Source organism: Scyliorhinus canicula, chromosome 6, assembly GCF_902713615.1.
Source record: "Scyliorhinus canicula chromosome 6, sScyCan1.1, whole genome shotgun sequence".
In the NCBI taxonomy this organism is placed as follows: Eukaryota; Metazoa; Chordata; class Chondrichthyes; order Carcharhiniformes; family Scyliorhinidae; genus Scyliorhinus; species Scyliorhinus canicula.
The window spans coordinates 216,124,181-216,138,963 of record NC_052151.1 but is presented as its reverse complement, the minus strand read 5'-3'; positions in this window follow the sequence as shown (position 1 = coordinate 216,138,963).

Here is a 14,783-nt window from a genome sequence, read left to right as displayed (position 1 = left end):
AAATTATATTGTCCACAATTGACCCACCTTACCACACCCTGGCCCACCCAGTCCCACCCACCCTGGCCCGTCCACTCTGGCCCGCCCACCCTCGCCCACTTTGGCCCACCCACTTTGGCCCACCCACTCTGGCCGTGCTGACCCAGTCCCACTCTATTGGATGTCAACATTTACCTCTGGTCGCAGAACCAGCCTAACGTTCCGCAGCAGTTCCAGGCTTCATCTTTCCCTGTGTGGAGGGAAATATAACTATTGCTTCAAGATGGCCAATTATTTTGTATTGCCTGGTTTCTTCCTGCTGTTGCTTTCCCCTTCTATATTGGCTAAATCGACTGATTTCAAGGCTGCATTGAATAATGTTGCTGACAGTCTGACGAACTACCTCTCATACCTTTATTTTTGTATATTACAGTTAACTTCATTTCAATTGTGATCCTGTCCCGTGGAAAGTGTGGCCTCTCTAAATGTGTGACCAGTTACCTCGTGGCCATGGCAGTAGCGGACCTCCTAGTTGTCGTCAGTGATGTCATATTAAGATGCACCATGGGTATTTATTTCCCAGTGTCATTCCTGAGCATCACCACAATTTGTCGCCTGAATGCAGTTTTGCTCTTTGCTGTCACAGAAACGTCAGTGTGGTTCACAGTAGCTTTCACCTTCGATCGATTTGTCGCAATTAGTTGTCAAAAGCTAAAGACAAAATATTGCAATGAGAAAGTGGCGGCTGTTGTTCTTGGCGTATTGAGTGTGCTGAGCCTTTTACAAAGCATTCCGTGGTACTTTGTATTTGACCCTGAATATATAATGGACAATGTACCACGAGGTTGTGTTATGAAACAGGCCTTTTTTACCGAACCAGCGTGGGGAACATTCGAAGTTATTCATCTTGTTTTAACCCCTTGTGTACCGTTCATCTTGATTTTGATGCTCAACGCTCTCACGGCGAGGCACATTTTGGTGGCAAGTCGAGTTCGCACGGCACTGAAGAGCCATAAAAGTGCAGCGAAAAATAAGGACCCTGAGATAGAAAATAGAAAGAAATCCATTGTTTTACTCTTCAGTATATCGGGCACATTCATACTTTTATGGAGCACGGAAGTCGGATATTTTATATCTCTACACGTAACAGACGCCCAACATTATACAGCCAGTGACCTCGAAACAATCGGAATAATGCTGCAGTTGCTTAGTACCTGTACCAACGCATGCATTTATGGCGTGACCCAGAGAAGATTTAGGGAGGAATTGAAGAATGGGATCATATATCCATTGCAGCTAATTGCAAAATTACTTAAAACATAGATCCAGAAGACATTGATTCTCGCCATGCCGAGATCGACTCACATAATCGGAAACACAATATGTTCACTCACAGGAGAGAAAGCCATAAAAAATCGATTGCTATCGCTATAAGCGCAAAACAATAAATTATAGATCAGAATATTCTGCGAGATTCCTTTAGTGTGCCTGTCTTGCCCTAACTGAATCTGGTAGAAAATATGTACGAAGTCTCGGACGAACAATTGACTATTCCCTGTCTCACTCGCAGGGTTCCTTCCTGCTCAATGTCAAACCAACGCGAGGACATTGTTTAACTGGTAAAATACGTTTTTGCTCAAGAGTTTAGAAGAATAAATTGCCATTGCATATTTGTGCACCATTGATTTCCAACTTCCAGAAGAATAATAGGCCATTGCACAGTGGTGGTATGTTCAAAACAATGAAAGAATAAAATATAAACTGATTGACATTGCTTGGTGACAATATCACATATCCCTATATCATAAAAAATCAGACTTTACATTGCATATTGTATGCATCTTTTCATCGTCTTACTTTAAAGAACAATGATTCATTCGGATTGTTTTGAACGTAATCGAGTAATATTTAATCCTGATTCATTGAACGCCCTTCATTAATATGAATAATGAATAATTTATATTACTTTAACATTAAATTAATACTTTTTCACTCAACCATCAACGTTTTCCTTGGAAAATGTCATTGCCCGAACGATTGGAACATTATCTTTATTAATCTTTTGCAGACACTTTTTAAACATAAAAACAATAGCAATTTCGCTCTAAATTGCATGCATTATTTTTGTCGTTCAATGGGTTGTTTGCCTCTTTTCACCATTGGACACGATTGTAACTCATTCTGCGTGAGGGTTTGGCCCAATTAGATGAAATAAAAATGCGAGAACATGTAGGGGACAGTGAACATTTTATCGCCCTCTTTCGCTATTAATTTCGGTATTTCATTGATCATTACAGTGTTTCCCATTTCCAATCACGCCTTTTCCTATAGAAGCTGATGAAAGAAAGATATTTTGATGACAGATTCGGCATGCTGCTCTGTTGAATGGAGTTGGAACTTTCAATTTCAACACAAGCGCCATGTCAACTACCTCAACAATAGTGGGGCGGGAGGCAGGAATACCTGCGGTGGAAAGAAGGAAGGCATTACTTGGAAAGTAGAATACACCAGAAAGCGGTTTTAATATAACTGGAACATTTGTAGAGTTTGATAGCACTAGAATAGACAATAATAAGTCATTGGAGGTGGTGCTCGAATGTGGCAAAATAAAACAGTCGAAAGCAGAAATAGTGTGTGAATGCATCGAGTTTAGTTGAGATATTTGCTCAACTATAGGCACAGGTTGTCAAATCGAAGTATAATACTATTGCAGAAAAGACCCATGATCAAACGAGGGCACGAGCTGGGTACAACATGTTTATGATAGGCAAGGAACGAGGAAAGAAGGTGGGGCGATTTTGCAGTATCTTTCAAAGATGGTATGGATGTACAAAAGAGAAGGGTATTCCAAAAGGATCAAGGATAGAATCTCTCTGGCTACAATTGGGGAATGTAAATTATGCAACAACTTAGATCAGTGTGGTATATGATTAACTAACTTGTGGGTGGATGAAGCACAACTCATTTACATTGCGCTTGCAGAAAGGGGCAACGACAGAGTAATTATAATGGGGTACCTGACGTATCCAACAATAGGCTGCGATAAGAATAATGAAAAGGCAAAGACGGGAAAGCGTTGCTGATTTTTCAAGTGAATTTTCTGAAGCAGCGTGTTACCCGTGAAATGAATGTGCTGACTCAACAAGAGGAAACACTAGGCAATTTCAGCATGTCTGACAACATATGCAGAGAGAGCAGGGAGATAATGTTTGGATTCTGGCTGAGCTTCTGTCAAAGTTGGACATTATTGGAACTCATTGTGCGTAAAGTAGCTGGCCCAAGTAGATGAAATAAAAATGTGAGAGCATGTAGGGGAGAGTGATCATTATATCAGAAGGTTTAGGCTGACGATAGCAAAGGAGAAAGAACAATCCAGTGCTGGGATAATTAATTGGGTGATAGGCTACTTCGATGGGATGAGAATGCATCCGAGGGTAAAGAGCTTGGAAGAAATGTTGGCAGAAATATGGCTGAGCAGTGGGGTACATCAAACGAGTTAGCGTTGCAGGCAATGTTAAGGGGAGCAGTAGGTCATGGAAATAGATAGACGTGAAGGTGAAATTAAAAATTCTGGAGATGACGGATATCAGGTGAAAAAATAGAATGAATGAACAAGTTGAATATTAAAGGGCCCGCTTAGAGGTGGCAAAACTTGCAAAGAAAAAGAAGAAGAGTGCATAAAAAGAGAATCCTAGCTATTATAAAATGGAATACAACAATGTTTTACATGCGTATGAATAATACTATTGGGAAATGAATGATGTGCGCTGATTATCGATTAAAAGGAGTTGCAGACACATAGAACATAGAACATTACAGCGCAGAACGGGCCCCTCGATGTTGCGCCGACCTGTGAAAACATCTGAAGCCTATCTGACCTACACTATTCAATTTTCATCCATATGTCTATCCAGTGACTACTTAAATGCCCTTAAAGTTGGCGAGTCTACTACTGTTGCAGGCAGGGCGTTCCACACCCCTACTACTCTCTGAGTAAAGAAACTGCCTCTGACATCTGTCCTATATCTATCACCCCTCAATTTAAAGCTATGTCCCCTCGTGCTGGTCATCACCATCCGAGGAAAAGGACTCTCACTGTCAACCCTATCTAACCCTCTGCCTATCCTATATGTCTCTATTAAGTCACCTCTCAGCCTTCTCTCTAACGAAAACAACCTCAATTCCCTGAGCCTTTCCTCGTAAGACCTTCCCTCCATACCAGGCAACATCCTAATAATACTCCTCTGAACCCGTTCCAAAGCTTCCACATCCTTCCTATAATGTGGTGACCAGAACTGCACACAGTACTCCAGGTGCGGCCGCACCAGAGTTATGTACAGCTGCAGCATGACCTTGTGGTTCCGAAACTCAACCCCCCTGCTTATAAAGGCTAGCACACCATATGCCTTCTTAACAGCCCTATTAACCTGGGTGGCAACTTTCAGGGATTTATGTACCTGGATGCCGAGATCTCTCTGTTCATCTACACTACCAAGAATCGTGCCGTTAGCCCAGTACTCTGCATTCCTGTTACTCCTTCCAAAGTGAACCACCTCACACTTTTCCGCATTAAACTCCATCTGCCACCTCTCAGCCCAGCTCTGCAGCTTATCTATGTCCCTCTGTATCCTATAACATCCTTCAGCGCTATCCACAGCTCCACCGACCTTCGTGTCATCTGCAAATTTGCTAACCCATCCTTCTACACCCTCTTCCAGGTCATTTATAAAAATGACAAACAGCAGTGGCCCCAAAACAGATCCTTGCGGTACACCACTAGTAACTGAACTCCAGGATGAAAATTTGCCATCAACCACCACCCTCTGTCTTCTTTCAGCTAGCCAATTACTGATCCAAACCGCTAAATCACCTTCAATTCCATACTTCCTTATTTTCTGCAATAGCCTACCGTGGGGAACCTTATCAAACGCCTTACTGAAATCTATATACACCACTTCAACAGCTTTACCGTCATCCACCTGTTTGATCACCTTCTCAAAAAACTCAATAAGGTTTGTGAGGCATGACCTACCCTTCACAAAACCGTGTTGAGTATCGCTAATCAACTTGTTATTTTCAAGATGATTATAAACCCTATCTCTTATAACCTTTTCCAACATTTTACCCACAACCGAAGTAAGGCTCACAGGTCTATAATTACCAGGGTTGTCTCTACTCCCCTTCTTGAACAAGGGGACAACATTTGCTATCCTCCAGTCTTCCGGCACTATTCCTGTCGACAAAGACGACCTAAAGATCAAGGACAACGGCTCTGCAATCTCCTCCCTGGCTTCCCCGAGAATCCTTGTATAAATCCCATCTGGCCCAGGGTACTTATCTATTTTGACATTTTCTAAAATTGCTAACACCTCCTCCTTTTGAACCTCAATTCCATCTAGCCTGGTCGACTGAACCTGAGTGTTCTCCTCGACAACATTGTCTTTCTCCAGTGTAAATACTGACGAAAAATATCCATTTCATGCTTCCCCTATCTCCTCTGATTCCACACACAACTTTCCACTACTATCCTTGATTGGCCCTAATCTTACTTTAGTCATTCTTTTGTTCCTGATATACCTATAGAAAGCCTTAGGGTTTTCCTTGATCCTATCCGCCAACGACTTTTCGTGTCCTCTCCTCGCTCTTCTTAACTCTCCCTTTAGGTCCTTCCTGGCTAACTTGTAACTCTCAAGTGCCCTAACTGAGCCTTCATGTCTCATCCTAACATTAGCCTTCTTCTTCCTCTTGACAAGTGCTTCAACTTCCTTAGTAAACCACGGTTCCCTTGCTCGACAACTTCCTCCCTGCCTGACAGGTACATACTTATCAAGGACACGCAGTAGCTGTTCCTTGAAAAAGCTCCACATTTCGATTGTACCCAACCCCTGCAGTTTCCTTCCCCATCCTATACATCCTAAATCTTGCCGAATAGCATCATAATTGCCTTTCCCCCAGCTATAATTCTTGCCTTGCGGTATATACCTATCCCTGCCCATTGCTAAAGTAAACATAACCGAGTTGTGATCACTATCACCAAAGTGCTCACCTACATCTAAATCTAACACCTGTCCGGGTTCATTACCCAGTACCAAATCCAATGTGGCCTCGCCCCTTGTTGGCCTGTCTACATACTGTGTCAGAAAACCCTCCTGCACACACTGCACAAAAACTGACCCATCTATAGTACTCGAACTATAGTATTTCCAGTCAGTATTTGGAAAGTTAAAGTCCCCCATAACAACTACCCTGTTACTCTCGCTCCTGTCAAGAATCATCTTTGCAATCCTTTCCTCTACATCTCTGGAACTATTCGGAGGTCTATAGACAACTCCCAACAGGGTGACCTCTCCTCTACTGTTCCTAACCTCGGCCCATACTGCCTCAGTAGACGAGTCCTAAAGCGTCCTTTCTACCGCCGTAATACTTTCCTTGATTAACAATGCCACACCCCCCCCCCCCTTTTACCATCTTCTCTGTTCTTACAGAAACATCTAAATCCTGGAACCTGCAACAACCATTCCTGTCCCTGCTCTACCCATGTCTCCGAAATCGCCACAACATCGAGATCCCAGGTACCAACCCATGCTGCAAGCTCACCCACCTTATTCCGGATGCTCCTGGCGTTGAAGTAGACACACTTCAAACCAGCGTCCTGCTTGCCGGTGCCCTCTTTCGAACTTTTAACCCTATCCCTGACCTCACTACTCTCAACATCCTGTACACTGGGACTACAATTTAGGTTCCCATCCCCCTGCTGAATTAGTTTAAACCCCCCCCCCCCCGAAGAGCACGAGCAAATCTCCCCCCCAGGATATTGGTACCCCTCTGGTTCAGGTGAAGACCATCCTGTTTGTAGAGGTCCCACCTACACCAGAATGAGCCCCAATTATCCAGGAAACCAAAACCCTCCCTCCTGCACCATCCCTGTAGCCACGTGTTCAACTCCTCTCTTTCCTTATTTCTCACTTCGCTAGCACGTGTAACAACCCAGAGATAACAACTCTGTTTGTTCTAGCTCTCAGCTTCCACCCTAGCTCCCTGAATTTCTGTCTCAAATCCCCATCTCTCTTCCTACCTATGTCGTCGGTACCTATGTGGACCACGACTTGGGGCTGCTCCCCCTCCCCTTTAAGGATCCCCAAAACACGATCAGAGACATCACGAACCCTGGCACCTGGGAGGCAACACACCAAACGTGAGTCTCTTTCGTTCCCACAGAACCTCCTGTCTGTTCCTCTAACTATGGAGTCCCCAATGACAAGTGCTCTGTTCCTCTTCTCCCTTCCCTTCTGAGCAACAGGGACACACTCTGTGCCAGAGACCTGCGCCCTATTGCTTACCCCTGGTAAGTCGTCCCCCGCAACAGTATCCAAAACGGTATACTTGTTATAGAGGGGAACGACCACAGGGGATCCCTGCACTGCCTGCCGGTTCCCTCTCCCTCCCCTGACGGTAACCCATCTACTTTCTTCTTTTACCTGAGGTGTGACTACCTCCCTGTAACTCCTCTCAATAACCTCATCCGCCTCCCGAATGATCCGAAGTTCATCCAGCTCCAGCTCCAGGTCCCTAATGCGGCTCTCGAGGAGCTGGAGTTGGGTGGACTTCCCGCAGATGTAGTCAGAAGGGACACTAGAGGTGACCATTTCCTCCCACATTCTGCAGGAGGAACATTCAACTGCCCTAGCCTCCATTCCCACTGAACTAACTTCCCAACTACTGAAAAATAAAAATAAAATAAAAACTTGTGACTTTACTCCTTGTTACTCCTTGTTACATGGAGCCAGGATAAAACAAAAAGCTGTACAATTATCACTTGTTAACTCTCTTGACAAAGGAAAAGATGTTACCTCGATCGAGGTTAGATATGAAGTTTCTGGTCACTCGAGGAATTCATAATTGAGAAAGAAGAGTTACAAGGGCTATATTTCAATTAAATTGAAAATTACGGGTCCACGTGATGCTTATCCAAGGACACTGAGGGATGTGAGAGCAGGAATTGCAAATTAACTGTTGATAACTTTCCAGTCATCCTGAGAAACAAAGGTGGCAATGGAGATCAGTAGCATTGCGAATGTTATATCTTTGTTCCTATAGCGTTGCATGGATAATTCTGGCAACTACAGTGCAGCCAGATTCAATTAATGCGTAGGGACCTTTCTGGACAAGTTTAGCTGGGACAACATCTATCGTCAGGACCCATGAGGAAATCCAGCAAGGTTAAATTATGTTTCACCAACTGGCTGTATTTTCAAGAAGCTAAGCCGGAATGTTTCTGAGTGAATGCTCTTGATCTGGTGTTTTGCAATTTCAAAAAAACATTCGGTACGTACCACACAACATAACAAAATCCTAATTAAGGAATTAACGGGGATTTAAGCATTTGGGTAAGAAATTGGATGAGTGTTAGGAAACAGATGAGTGCAAAATCGTTGTTCTTCAGTTTGGAAGAAGATTTGAAATGCAAGTCTCCAAGGAGGGTGTTGGGCCCTTGCTCTGATAAATAACAAGTGATATGCAAGGCATAATTTCAAAATCATTCGATGAAACAAAGGTTAGACATATTTTCAGTTGGGTGAGGAGTACCTTGTTGCTGGGGATTTAAATTGGAGTCGCAGAGAGCTGGGCTACCGAGTGGGAGACAAAAGAGAGGGAAAAAGAAGCAACAATGGAAGAAAAAGTGGAAGTGAAAGAGACGCTCGCAGAAAATCTGGCCATAGAAAATAAATGTATAAATATGTTCAAAAGATACATCACAGGGAACCTCTTCTGAATGCACGGAGCATTTGAAATAAGGTAGACACGATAACGGTGCAAGTTGGTATACAACTGATGGCAGATACATAGATAGCAACATAGAAGTTAGGAGCAGGAGGAGGCCTTTTCGCCCTTCGAGTCTGCGCCGTCATTTATCATGATCATGGCTGATCATCCAACTCAATAGCCTAATCCTGCTTTCGCCCCATAGCCTCTGATCACGTTCGCCCCAAGTGCTACATCCAGCCTCCTCTTGAATATATTCAATGTTTTAGCATCAACCGCTTCCTGTGCTAATGAATTCCTCAGACTTACCACTCTTTGGGTGAAGAAATGTCTCCTCATCTCTGTCCGAAATGGTTTACCCTGAATCCTCAGAATGTAACACTTGGTTCTGGACTCACCCACCATCGGAAACATCTTCCTTGCATCTACTCTGTCTGGGCACGTTAGAATTTTATGAGTCTCTGATACCTTCCCCCCCATTCTTCTGAACAGCAAGAACAAGCCCAACCGAGTCAATCTCTCCTCATATGACAGTTCCGCCATCCCTGGAATCAGACTGGTAAACCTTCGCTGCACTCCCTCGAGAGCAAGAACATCCTTCCCCAGAAAAGGAGACCAAAACTGCAGACAAAATTCTAGATGTGGCCTCACGAAGGCCCTGTCTATTTGCAACAACACATCCCTGCTCCTGTACGCCAAACCTCTCGCAATGAAGGCCAACATACTATTATCCTTGTTTGCCGCCTGCTGCACCTGCGTGGTAAGCATGCGATTATGCAGAGGTGTCAAGGTTGGGAACTGAATATCTAAGTGCATTCGTTATTCAGGAAGGACAGACGAAAAGGGAAAGGTGGTGGATGATATTTTTGGATCAGAATTAAATGAATGGAATAGTGAGAGAGGATACTGGATCAGATATTCCAGATTTAGAATTAGTCTGTGTGGAGCTAGGAAGGGAATAGGCGTCAATAAAAAAGTTGAATTGGTCAACGGGCCTCCAAAAAACAGTGGCAATATGGAGGATGGCACAAACTAGAAAGTTCTAATTGCATGCAAAAAGGGTGCTGCAGGAATCACGAATGACGTGGTCCACATATAGATTAGGTAAATCAAATTGGCAACAATACAGTGGAAGATGAATTCCTAGACTGCACCTGATTTCTCTTTGACCACTATGTTGAACTCTAACTAGGCAACCTGTCACCCTTGACTTTATAGGATGCAATGAAAGGTTTGTGCAGAGTCCGTTATGGAACGGTGGTCACAAAATTGTGGAACACGTCTTTAGGGTGGAAGTGCAGAGGTCCGAAATGAATGTAAGGGCCTGTCTAAACATGAAACTACGAAATTATGAGATATTTGTTGACTAAGATAGATTGGAAAATTCATTAAAGGCCATGATCGTTGGGGCAGCACGATGGCACAGTGGTCAACACTGTTTCCCAGCTATGGTCACTGTCCGTTTGAAGTTTGCATATTCTCCGTGTTTGCGTGGGCTTCGCCCCCAGAACGCAACGATGTGCAGAGTAGGTTGATTGGCCACGCTAAATTGCCCCTTAATTGGAAATATTGAATTGGGTACTCTAAGTTTATGTAGAAAAAAGCATGATCGTTGATAAGCAAGCACTAATATTTAAGGAACATGTGTATGAATTGCAAGTTATACGTTCCTGCCTGGTGCAATTCAAATGAAGAAAGGCGGCCCACCGTGGGTACTGATAACAGTACTGTAGAAACTTGAATCTGGCACATCAAGAGATTAGAATGTGTTAATGGCAGAAGAAATGTACGCAGTATATCAAAGTGCAAAGGAGAACAGGTGGCTCAAATGGGGTTGGGTTGGGGGTGACTTGTGAGGGTAAGATAGATGCATGGAAGAGATGAAAATTATTTGATGGAAATAAAGATGAGGTAGAGGTGCAGGGGAGAGTTGACAGTCGGATGTTTACCTCAATGTTAAGTCCAGAAGGCTTTTACTACGAAGATGAGGTTCCTTCCTCCAGTTAGTTTTGGGCTTAGTTGCCATATTTCAGCAGGTTAAGGACACACATGGGGGTTTGAGATCAGGATGATAATTTGCAATTGTCCCCTTGTTGCATCCAGGATGTATTGCTGCAGCATATTACCCTGACACATGCCAGGTTTTCAGTAACTTTCTGGTAGGTGCGTGTTAATGTTATAACCAACCCCCCCCCCCCCCCCCCGCCTCTCCATTAATACTTTGACATTGGGACAAGCTTGCCAAATTTCTGCATTTTCAAACACCAGCACTACTGAGCTGCTACCACAAGTTATTTCCAGAACTCCTATTAGCGACTGTGATGGTCCCAAAACCAGATGGAACACAATGATTGCGAATGGACTACAGGAAGATGAACAGAGTTACTAATTCAGATTTTTATCCTGTTCCTAGTTTTGAAGTCTGTGTTCAAAAAGCGGGCCCAGCAAATTGTATTACCAAACTTCACTTACGTAAAGGATACTGGTAAGTACCTTTATCAGACAGTGCGAAGGAGTTTTGTGCTTTTGTGACGCCAGGTGGCCTGTGCCATTTGAAATTTATGTCGTTTTGAATGAATAATGCACCAGCAACGTTCCAAAGATTAACCAATACGGTATTTTCTGGGCTAAATTGTGCAGTGTACTTTGACGATTTGGTTGTGTTCAGTCAAAAGTGGAAAAACATTTGGCACATTTTACGGAGCATTCGATCTAATACAGAAGATTGGATTGATGGTAAACTTGGCGAAACGTGAATTTGTGAAACGTCAAGACAAATTACTTCGAAATATAATTGTACATGTTCAGATGGCTCCACGGAACGTGCAAATCGAGAGCTATTGGGCGTTTTCCAAGTCCATCAACGAAGAGATAACGTATTAAACTTCTGGACATTAATGGCTCTACCGGAATAGCGTGCCAATTTGTACCCGTGTTGTTGTTCCAGTAACTGAACTCCTGAAAAAGCACAGGAAGTTTCAGCAAACGTCAGAATGTCTGGAGGCATTCGACAATCTGAAAACTGTGTTCGACACCTCACCAGTGTTGGGGGCACGTAATTATGCCACGCAATTTAAGGTGTCAATTGATTCGGGAGATGTGGGCGTTGGTGCTGCACTGTGTACTAAATAATAGAACAACTTGTCTTTTTTTTCGGTCACGAATAATTCATCAAAAGTAATATTCAAAAATTGAGAAGGAAACGAAAAGTTTCCTGCTGATGTTCAAAATCTTAACATTAACATAGCGAGCAATTAATTTGAAACAAGTGTATTTTCAGACTGTAATACATTAAAGGTTTTGGAAACGTTTAATGATTGGGGAGGCAGTGTCATAGTGATAGTGTCACTGGGCTAGTACACCAGGGTCCCAGAGCAATGCTCTGCGGATCCGGCTTCGAATTCCACCACGACAGATGGTGAAATTATAATTCAATAAAAATCTGGAATTGAAAGTTTGAAGGTGATCATTAGAATATTGCTGATTGTCGTGAAAACCCATATGTTCACTAATGTCGGACATGTTAGGAAATTTGTCGTCTCTACATGGTCTGCCTACATGTGACTCCAAATCCACAGCCATATGGTTGACTCTTAAATGTCCTGATGAACGGACAATGAGTGCTGACCCAGCCAACGACGCCCACATCCCATGAACAAAGGGGAAAAAAAGCTCGAAATGCAGAACTTTTAGATTTCTACAACTATTGAACTTATAAATTTTACTTGCAGAAAGGAGAAATGTCCTGATTGCAGATGCTTTCTCATGGCTTTGAAATGTGAGAAGCCTGTTACTTTGAACGAAGAAAGCATTGACTGGAATGGACTGTACTCATGTTTATATTTGCATGCCAAAATGTAAATGATAATAATAATCTTCATTATCGTCAAAATTACGCTTACATAAACACTACAATGAAGTACCATAGTACTATTTTGTTTTGTAATGAGAAGTGTTTCGAGTTAAATGGCTTTGGAAAATGCAGCCATCTTTTCGCATTGCTTGTTTATTTTTTAAAGCGGTGGGGTGTGATGAATGCACGAATTCCAGATACATTGTATTATTCTATTTGGTGCAGTTAGGGCGGAAAACCTGTATTAACATCTCACTGTTGTTGTCATTTATTAAAGCAGTACCGATTTGAATGTTTTCGAGAGATAGATGTGTGATTAGGGAATCCTAAAAGCTAATGTTTTATTTTTATTTGGATTAGGAGGATTTCCTATGGAGTATTTAATTCGAGGCCTTGGTACTCAGTTAGTAAAATTATGTAGCTAATGGGAGGAGCTAGAGTACTGGGCATTTTCGTAGAGAAGCAGAGATTGTTCAGTGGGTTCCCGGAAGTAAAACCATGAACACAGTTTATGAAGACTACAGCTAAAGGCCCTACATTTTCCTCACATGATTCAATCGACCTCTTAAAGCAGTCTCAAAGAACATCTCAAAACGAATATTCATTCATGAAATTATATTTTGGCTCGTATGTATATATAAATTGAGAAAGTACATTCTGTAAACGCATGCCCGTTGAAATGAAGAGGTGAAAATAGACAGCTAATGTAGTTTTCCAAACGGTGTATTACAACACCTCAAGTTGGCATCTGTTGTAATCTATTGTCCTATTTCGTAAATAAATCTTCTTTAATTATGCCATCTGGCCATCAGTATCGTTCAAGGTACTGGATATTTATTCAAACGTATATTTTGCGTTGCTTTGTAATCACGATGAATATTGGGTCACGATTCACTGTGTCAACAGAAGGGAACTGATTTCTTCTCCAAAACAAAGTCATTTTTCCGTAAATTTAATGTTTTCACCATTATATGTAAACCACGCTTTTTGAGGCATGAAAGATATTGACATTACAGCCAAACCGTCGGTCCTGCAAGATGATATCCACTAAAATAAAGTAAAATAGAATACTGCGGATTCTGGAATATTATGTTTAGAAAAAACAGCAGCGAGTGTGACAATCAATGATAGTTTGTTTCAAATATTTTGGAAGGAATATTATGTAATTTTGTGAAGTGTGTTTCCATATGTGAAAAGGCAGGTTGCCTGTGAGAACTAAGACATGGAACGATCGTGAAGTTAAGTGTGTACATTGCCATGAGATACTATGTTATGTTAGAGGTACAACTAACTGGTTGTTCTGGCATTTGCTTTTTAGATACCTTGAAATTTCCTTCGAATATCAAAGAGAAACGGCGAGGATAGAAAACATTTTGCAAATTATAGGGATTCTATGGGTAAACAAAAAACGATACATTATCTTGTGTTGACCCGAAAGCAGAGATTAAATAGTAACATTAATGACTTTATTTTAGGAACGTTTTGACTTTCAAAGAGGGGAGAGCACAATGGAACCTGAGATAAAAGAGGAAGAAGAATTCTAGCGTTAATGTGGCGGGCTTCAGTGTTACGTTGTTGGAAAGACGTTCCAGAAATAGTGGACAGGGAGAAGGTACAGTTTGCGTGAGTCGTGAACCGTCTTGCGTTTCAAACAAATCTTTTTCCGAACTTCAATATTTTACAGCACAGTGAAATAGGCCTCCAGAGGTATGTGGTATGTATTTATTAAAGCTACAACAAATTTACGTTGGGCAATTTTCACAGATTTCTGAGCTAAATATATAAAAATACGCATGTCATGGAATGCGTTTCATGTGGGTCTGGTCAAGAAAAGAGTCTTTTTGGGAATCTTTTATAAGAATATTCTTTGTTCAAATCCCCAATGGTATTCTCATTTTCAGAATTTTCCTCAAAACGTTATGACCTTTAATCCAAGTTAGGCCTTGGAATGTGATTTGTTCAGTCGTTAATATCTGCTGTGATCACAACACTAAATATGTTACATTTCGGGCAATATCCAACATAACCTTTCCAGCTCAATATGGCTCCCCTGGCGACCGAAGAAGACCATATTTCACCCGAGATTCCGCCTTGCGTATTGCACTCACATATCCCTGGGGAACTTAAAACTACGACTTCGTGACTCAAAGGCAGACACAGAAGTGAACAAATTGCCAGAGTAAAAGGC